This window comes from Papaver somniferum, unplaced genomic scaffold, assembly GCF_003573695.1.
Source record: "Papaver somniferum cultivar HN1 unplaced genomic scaffold, ASM357369v1 unplaced-scaffold_70, whole genome shotgun sequence".
NCBI lineage: Eukaryota > Viridiplantae > Streptophyta > Magnoliopsida > Ranunculales > Papaveraceae > Papaver > Papaver somniferum.
Window position 1 is genome coordinate 2,458,977 of NW_020649860.1, and position 6,021 is coordinate 2,464,997.

The 6,021-nt window shown below is 35.0% G+C and overlaps 1 long non-coding RNA gene across 10 annotated transcripts; it reads right to left on the reverse strand.

The window, feature by feature from the left end:
* Positions 1–1,639: 1,639 nt before the first annotated feature.
* Positions 1,640–5,635, reverse strand: LOC113344045. Of its 10 annotated transcripts, none has more exons than XR_003357575.1 (6): positions 5,411–5,635; positions 5,069–5,243; positions 4,948–4,986; positions 4,825–4,872; positions 3,503–4,091; positions 1,640–3,384 (listed from the first exon to the last, which is right to left on the reverse strand). It is a non-coding gene; the product is annotated as an uncharacterized LOC113344045 (long non-coding RNA). The 10 variants fall into 10 exon arrangements; XR_003357570.1 differs by having other exon boundaries at positions 4,825–4,875; XR_003357572.1 differs by having other exon boundaries at positions 3,503–3,997; positions 4,069–4,091; positions 4,825–4,986.
* Positions 5,636–6,021: the final 386 nt, after the last annotated feature.

A 6,021-nucleotide genomic window follows, 5' to 3' on the forward strand; every position in this document is an offset into this window, starting at 1 on the left:
TAGCAGTTCTGGATCCAAAGAATCCAACCTTTGCGATTCCTGTACCGTGGCCGTAATCGGATGCACCAACAACAAATGTCCCAAAATGGACACAATGTAGGTTCCATGACCAATCATGTATTGGTAAGTTCTGCTGCTTATCATCAGCATTGTCATTTTTATATCATTTTTAAGAGTAATATCTTGCTCTTGTCAATTTCTGTAAAAATAAGTGAAATCATATCCCTTTGCATGCATACTCTCTTCCACCGTGATGGCATTGGTCCCATGCCTTTGTCATTCATAGGACATAAGTTTTAGTAGCTTTAAATTTGACCAGTAATAAAGACTTTTGTTTGAAATTCTTTGTTCTACTATTTTCCCTGGGCTGAACCTTGAACCACACATATCCACATGTTTGCCACATGTTTATTCTGCACTGGTTTCGTGACGCGTTGTTTTGCGATTGCTTGATGTCATCACAGTCGTAATTCTATTCATTCATTCTCTTATCTTAGGCGAAGCAACTCCTCTTCCAAATGAAAAATGTAATATAGTTGCTCTTTTAACTCCCCCCCATGGAGAAAGTGACCTCGTTCTTTCGCAGTTAGCAACTGAAGTTGACAAAAAGTGTTCGAATTAATCACTTCATTTGCATATTCCCTTCGCCACAACTTTCAGTATTAAGGAACAACTCGAATTCACTGACATGTCTTATATACACCAATGCACTGGTTGAATTGTTGATGAACTGTTGATCTATGTCCCGCATTGCCTAAATTCTCTATAGAGTATAATTTCCTATAAAAAAAATGTATCAATTAAAATGTTTTCTGAAATAGTCACTGAAAATGTATACATTTTGTTCCTAGAAAGGCATCGGGTAGTTCAATTATATGGTTGGTTCGGTCCATTATAATTTAAGCTAGATATCCACCGGCAAAGCAAGCACGCTATGGTTAGGACACTGTCGTTATCCAGGGATATAGGGTGCTAACGCTGGGCTGTCGTTTTTCCTTCCCACATAAATGATCATATTGGCAAATATCTCCAGGCACTGTAACACTTGACAACCACCCAACTCTCTTGCAGTGGCGTAAAGCTAGTGCCACTTTGAAATCACAGTATTCAAATATACTTAACAATACAAGAGTTTTCCATAAACTCAAAATCATAACTCAATTTTATATTTTTATCCACAAAGGTAACTAAATGTGTATGCCGATTGGCTGGAAAAAGAAACCTCCCTGGTAACTCTTCATGTTTCTTCGGATTATGATGCAAACTTTTCTTGTAGGTCTGGAGCCGCAGTACATGTGTATGCCGATTGGCTGGAAAAAGAAACCTTCCTGGTAACTCTTCATGTTTCTTCACATTTTCTAAGCGAACCAGAGCCAATCCGCGGTCTTGTAACAGATCCGCTATAGAGCGAATACATTTATTTTTAGTGATTCATATCGTCAAGTGTACCCATTCCAAATTTCATTCCGATCAAACTAAATTCAACAGAAAGGGTAGTTGCCTAGTCCCTTGACATGACATTTAAAGTAAAATATATTATTGCTATTATGCATAACCTCATTGCCAACTATATAATGCTTAAGCGTCAATACTCGTGTAACAACGAAACTGCCAAGCTAAAGAAAGGAAAAATAGAAAATGAAAAAAATGAACTAACATAGAAATCTACTAATTCTGCGACTGCTAAGAATAATACTGCTAGCTTCTCTTGTATTTGAATACATAATATATTTCTGAGAAAACGTCCAGCAGGTAGTGCTTGGTACTTCATCCCAACCGGAGAAAATGACAACAACGAAAAAATAATATAGCAAGTGCATAAAAGAACTGAAATTCATCTTCCAAACCTTCCAAGCTAAATTAAAGTAGATATCCAGCTGCAGGGCAGGAAGAGGGGAAAAAACATAAAATATTCTCTATCGAAAATACTCAAAATACCGTTACGCCTCTCCCTGCGGAACTACGATCAAGACCTGACACCTAATTAGAATATCATCTGTGGGAGTCGAACCCACTCTACCTGGTTGTGAACCATGTTATGTACCATTTGAGTGAAGAAAACATAACATTACATGGTTTTGAACCAAAATTCCCGCACCAAGAGGAAGGAGTTCATCAAATCCAAAAAATTATGTGCAAAAATAGATTGTACTTGTCAGGGTTACCCGGTGTAAAAAACAGTAGTTGTCGACTGGAAAATCAATATCTAACATAATTTCATGATTTTGAAAAAATGCTACACCAAAAAAAAAAAATAAAAAAAAATTCAACCTTGGTTGGTAATACTTGGCAGTTACAAATCCGCACCATTCTTAATTTAAGGAGTTCATGCAATTTAAGCATCCAACCTGCTTGATTCCCAAAACTCAAAAGACAGTTAGAGTCTATCATTATTATTTCCCCATACTGCAGAAGAAAAAAAAAGGGGATGAAAGATTTTTAGGCATTAATATAGCATTTAGTTGACTAAAAATAGAGTTAAACGCTCCTGGTTTTAGCTCATCCAAACTAAGTAAGGAAATGGACAATTAAGGATCTTCGTGCATAACAGAGTAGAGCACCGTAGCCGAAATATACAAAATTGTTGTAATCAAATGTTCAGTTTTCAAACTGGAGGCGGAAAGCATCCAGGAAAACGAGTAGCAGATAACTACTCTCCATCTCCTACTAATACCACTTTCACACGCTACCTTGCACTGCCTCATATTACTGTGTTTTATAAAGATTTATGCATGTTCTGCTCGTATTACAGTAGAGCACCATAGCAGAAATATGTAAAATTGTTGTCATCAAATGTTCTGCTCTATCTGCATTGCCAACTAATGATCAGTTTTTAAGTAATTAAAAATCCACTCGAGAAATTATTTTTTAGGAGTACCTATAAAAACTAAATCATCAAAAAACAAAGAAAACTTCAAACAAATATTTAGCCGAAAATCATTTAAAAGTAAACAAATACACATCAACTTTATCAAATCCCATAATGTATATATAAGAACAACGTAGGAATTTCTAATTTGAGCCCAAGAGAAAGGAAACTGACTAATGGTGCATACTTTTCTTTTCTTAATAGGATATCAATAGGGGTTTCAGTCTGCATTGAGAATGAGGTAAGAAAACACAGGAATTTCTAATTCTAATTTGAGCCTAAGAGAAAGAAAACTGACCAATGGTGCATGCTCTTTTTTTCCTAATAGGATATCGATAGGGGTTTCGGTCTGCATTGAGAATGAGGTAAACCACAAAATGAAGCATGTTAAGAGATCAAGAAGTGAATCCAGTGTACTATGATAGACAATGAACCACTCTGGACTGAGGCAAAAGAAGCATATTTGGTATTTTGATAGCCAAGTTTTCACTTTTAGCCAAATTTTCTTGCTATTCCTGAAACATCAAAAGAAATACATGTTTCAACTCATCAACCAGCAGTCAAATGAGGTATTGGGTTTCCTGGTTATTGAAAAATGGAAAAAGAAAAAAAAAGCAACAGAAGTGTTCAAACCTTTGTCATTCCGGAAAGAAAATTACGATCAGTTAACATATCCATCTCACTGAATCCCATCCAACATTTGTACCTTTGTACCTGTTGCTGGTAATAAGTGGCCACCAAATTTTCTGGAGCTAAAAACACATCAAAACGCACCAGAAATAAGTTAAGGTTACAAGATTATAACAGATGTTACCAAGCTAGAGAACTAAATCAGTCAAATACAAAAAAAAATCCTGCGCAGAACAGAGCTACATAATCAAAATACTGTTACTATATTGGACTACATATCTTGGCTACCAATCTACACCATTTTTTTATTTTCCTTCCTACCAATTCAATGCAAAATGGAGTTGCCAACCCAACCAAATGCCACCATGAGAAGGCAACACCGCTTCTTCCTCCAATTAAATGTAAATTTATTGATACCGGTGGAACCATTTCATCGGGTGCGACATAGTTCAATCATCCATATCAACTCTACGTGAATTTTTGTTGGTATTTGTTACTCTGCAGGTCAGTCTAAAGGATGTAAATAACGGAATGGTTACCATTGAATCTGGTGTGAATCGAACAACAACCTTTTGACTTGATGTCAGACACACTGCCATTGTGCAACATACACATTCATTAATTGACCAAACTAAACCATGAAACTTTTTTGTAAAAAGAAATAAAACATTTCAAAATCAAAAAATTAAAGGAAGAACCATAATCCTATCACAGTGAGGTCTTCATATTTGGTTTTGGCTTCGTTAGCTGTTAGGGCATACAAACAAAATGCCATCCTTACATTTACAATGGTAAAATGCTGAAAGCGTTGACATTTTTAATTGTTGAGAAACTTGTATGCGTCAAGAACTTATATACATAGGGCAACCTACGTATTACTAAGAAGCTTACCATTATGTACATATCAAATAGTTTATATGCCCTAACATTATGTACCTAATCACCCTGATCACCATTACTAAGAAGCTTAACATTTACAATGGTAAAGCTTAACAGCTTAACAATATGTACCTATATAATCACCCTAATCAACCATTTCCAACATCAAAAAATTAAACAATATGAAACCTAATCAACCATTTCCAACATCAAAAAATTAAACAATATGAAAATAGTTTATCAAACACATACAATCAGAATAATAAATTCACCTCTTATTTTACTTCGCAAACTCTTCATTATAACACATAATGTCAAACTTTCCATATCAAAATCCTAAATCTAACATTTGAAAAAGACTAAATTTAGATCTTAAACTCTAAAAAAAAAAGGAAGAAGACACAAACAAAAAAAAAATTGTAAGTTAGGCTTTGTTTTATGTTCACCTCTCCAGTAAGGATTGAATCTTCAACTAATCTTCTTGTCTACTACGACTACTGAGAAAAGAAAAGCAAAAAAAATTTAATGAATTAAATCAAAAATTAGTGTAATAGCTCACAACTGCATACCTGGATCAATCAGCCTATTCTAGTTCGCCTTGTGTCATCCTAATTGAGTAAAAACTAATAAAATCAGAAAAAGAATAGATAACACATACAATCAGAATAATACTAACTAAAAAAGAATCACCTTCCTTTTACTTCGCAAACTCTTCTTCGATATAAAAATCCCTGTGAAACCAAATATCAAAAAGAAATAGATCTATGATCAAAATATTAGGGTTCGTTTGATTCAGAAAAGGGGTAGGAGATTTGCCAATAAAGAACTGGCTTTGGCTATTTATCCTTTTCAGCAGAAATCGTAGCTGCAAAAACAAAACAAAACGAACAATAATTAAAATAAAATCAACAACCCAATTTCTGAGAACACGAAAAAAGAAGAAAGCAGGATTTCTTCTCTCACCAAAGAAGAAAGAACATGGAGATACTACGTCTTTTTCCAAATAAGTAAGAAAGCTAACAATATGATTACCAGAGAACAGAGAAACTAATCACGATATTGAATGCACAGGTCTGATAGTCTTGTATCCTTTATATAGATCCCTGGAACTTTCATCAAGAAAACTCCTCGAATAGATTTGGTCTCGAAATTTTTCTGATCCATTCTCTTAACTTAGCATAAGTTGCCGATGAATCCACCGCTATATTTGGCGTAAAATATTGTATAGCCGCTCCCAGATTTGTCTCCGAAGATATAACAAACTTTCCCCAATCTTCATATTATCGGCCATCTTAGTTACAGACAATCCAAAGGTCCACATTTAATTAAAATCATGTAAACACGGTGTAAGAATCTGCTAAGCTATCACTCGATTTGGAGCGTCAGATCGAGCAAATTCTATTAAAAATTAACGGCCACGAAATGTAGGGGGTATAAGTTACTTTTCAGCCAATCAGGAGTTAGGATTTTGTTCACCGGCAGTGAGAAAGGAGGTTACCGCAACTCTCGACGTGGAGTGAGAGATGGTGTGGGGTTTTTAGGTTGTTGATTCATTATTTTTTATTATTATTATTCCCTCCGTCCCACTATTAAGTGACCCATCTTATACATGCCCATTTAATCGCCTAAAATTTTCATGGGAC